The 3,025-nt window shown below is 27.3% G+C and overlaps 1 protein-coding gene across 1 annotated transcript in view; it reads right to left on the bottom strand.

Annotated features, from left to right (window-relative positions):
- Window positions 1-3,025, bottom strand: part of LOC106684354 (D-beta-hydroxybutyrate dehydrogenase, mitochondrial) — a 256,182-nt gene that overhangs the window by 27,677 nt on the left and 225,480 nt on the right. The gene's annotated exons all lie outside the window — the stretch shown is intronic.

The raw sequence follows: 3,025 nt of genomic DNA, 5'->3' as shown, positions 1-3,025 counted from the left end.
CTATGGTGACAAAGGTTAAATCGACTGGCGAAACGGAACAATCCAGTGCGCATGCGTCGGCCAGTTTAATGTCAATTTCCTGTTTTATTCATACGTTTTTCGTAATTTTCTATTACTTTTTACGACTTTGTGTGTTACATATTCTTTTTCTTAAATCTTTGACTTCCCAACGATTTATAATAAGTATATATAGGGAGATGGTGAGGGTTGCGGTCAATAGTGAAACAAAAATAGTTTACAACTATTTTTGGGAAAATAAATAGTTGTAAACTATTTTTGTTTCACTATTGACCGCAACCCTCACCATCTCCCTATATATCAATTTTTAAGGTCAACTATACATACATATATATAATAAGTATATGTTACTATTCTTATTTTCGGAACTGTGTTTTAAACCTACTATTTACCCCATAATCTCCTTAAGTTAGTTATCAAAATCTTTCATTGTTTATATAAACAATATAATACATAAGAATATATTTCATAACATATAAAAATGTGAGATAGTTAATTATTTCGAACAAACAAAATTAAAGGTATTTTAGAGAAAGATAGTTTAAAAACTGGTAATTTTAGTCCTTTAAAACTATTTTAAAGAGAATAAAACCTATAAGATATTGAATATCAATGGTTTAGACATTGATTTACTGATTTTAATAAAAATCGTTAGAGTCGTTTTTATGAAAATCGAGAAAATGTAAAAATTTTATTCTCCAGGCATATACACGCCCTTAATACGTAATTTCAGTTTTACATGACCCTTCATTTTTGAGCTAGGTTTCACTTACACCATTTTACCAAACAGTTATTTGGGGACCATTGGACCTCGAAGCGTGTATTTGTCCGGAAAATTCGAATTTGAAACTTTTCATGATCGTAATACCCTGACTATATATTTCATATATTGGTAAGTGGAAGTAAATATTTGTAGTTTTTTCTATAAAAAAATCTTTTCGAAAGTACATATTACTCAAGATTTATATTTACAACATCGTTGACTGAAATATTCGTATAATTCGTACCTGAAAATTGCCTTTTTGATCTTCATTGACTGGAGTAATATATCGAGTTCATCAAGTGAATACACTTCACATTTGGGATTAACAGTTTGTAACGTTATACAATGGCATTTGGATTTGCAAGGAGGAAATGATTTCCAGGGGAGAGATAAGTTCCCTTTCAGAGATATTACATTAGAACTAATTAGAGAGAATTGATAAGAGGGAATGATACTGACCATCTGATTAGGCTGAAAGCCATTGCGCATCTGATACGGTCCTTTATGGCCTCTTACCTAATGTATAATGTTCTTATTGCATGTGCTCTGTCATAAATTAATTTGTAGAACTATTGAAGGGGTCAGTTTTATGGAAGTGAAAGGTTTCTCGAATTACTTCCTTAATTTGTAAAAAATATATTAACAAATGATTGAAAGAGGTGGTATGGGCTGCAGTAAAGAAGAGAAAATTTTTTCTACTATTTATTTATTGCTAACGCTTCGACCTTCAATGAAAGTTTTTATCAGAGCTACAAATATAAAGATACAAAGAAGGATAGAGTTAATGAAAGAGTAAAAGGGTGATAAAAAACAGATGTAAAGGTGATGGTAAAGAGGATAAAGATTAATGCAAAAATTATTAAGTAACATAATGAAAAGCTGTGAACTAAGTCATAAGAATATATATTATTGAAAATATCTATCAATTTAATTAACTAATAATTACTGACAAAGTAATTAATAATGAGTAATATTAATAATCTTGTTTAAATAAATCAAACAGTTTATTGCTAAGATAATTGATAGAGTTAAGTGATCTAAAAGTTTTAAAAATTAATGTAATTGTGATAAAATAGGGTGATTTGATTTGTTATTAATTGCCTAGGCAGAATATCCTGCAAAACGTTTTTAAATAATTGTATATGAGTTGTAAATTTATATTATTTATATATACTTGAGGATAGCCAAATGGGCCGAAACGTTCGACTGTTGATGATATAACAAAGAGTGTTGAGGCTCCAGTCTCAAGAAATTGGAAAGATTATTTATAAATTACTAATCATGTTTCATTAATAGTTTTAACGTTTAATTAGTCTATAAATTTAAAGAAAACTGGTATAACAAATTGAATGTTTAGAAGAAAAAAATATGAGATAAATGAGCGTGGAACAGAGACTATAAATTCATACGGTTAAAAAAAAAAAGACAAAGGAAAAAAATACATAAATAATTTAACTTTTGGATTGATATATAGTTTTAATTAATTAATTAATCAAAAAATAAAGAGGAAAAAATATATTATAAATTGAAAAAGGAAAATGAATTTATATTAAATTTAATAAGTCTGATTAGTATGTTGTCTTTTAGAAACTTAATATATTTAGCAAGCATTGCTTGTGTAATATAACATTTCTCTCTAACGAAATGACTTAGTACGTTTTGAAAACTAAAAATTGAAAAATATAATAAATTAAATAATTATAATATAATTTTTAAAGAGAGACAACTTTCATCTAATATAAAAAAGGAAAGACGATAGGGACCTTTTTTAAGGCTTCTAGATCGATTGAATTTTCTTAAATCAATTTTTTATCTTTTTTTTCTATAATTCTATAGTTCTATAATATTAATATTTATCCAAATAAAAATGACTGAATTAAAATTAATTAATCTATTAGCTACTTTGGAACGCTGTAAAATCCAACAATCCGATACTGACACTACAGCATTCCAGATTGATTTATCCTTGATCCTGAGGAATGTTGGAGCCTCTCCAAGCCGTATCCTTCCTTTGGATTCTGCAAAAATCTCTTCCAATAATTTTATCCACTGCACTGTTAGCGTTTATCAAAAATGCTCTATAATTATAGGTTATATTGCCTATGAACAAATCATTATTGGTTTGTTTGTTTGGTTGTTTAGTGGCGCCAAACTTCATTGGTCATCAACGCCATTTATATTTTATTTAATTTTGCTAATATTCGTTATATTTTATTTATTTTTAATTTTTTTTTTATTTATTTT

This window comes from Halyomorpha halys, unplaced genomic scaffold (assembly GCF_000696795.3).
Source record: "Halyomorpha halys isolate HHAL.00 unplaced genomic scaffold, Hhal_1.1 Scaffold572.1, whole genome shotgun sequence".
Lineage (NCBI taxonomy): Eukaryota > Metazoa > Arthropoda > Insecta > Hemiptera > Pentatomidae > Halyomorpha > Halyomorpha halys.
Note: the sequence above shows the minus strand (reverse complement) of the source record. Positions and strands in the feature narration are given on the sequence as shown.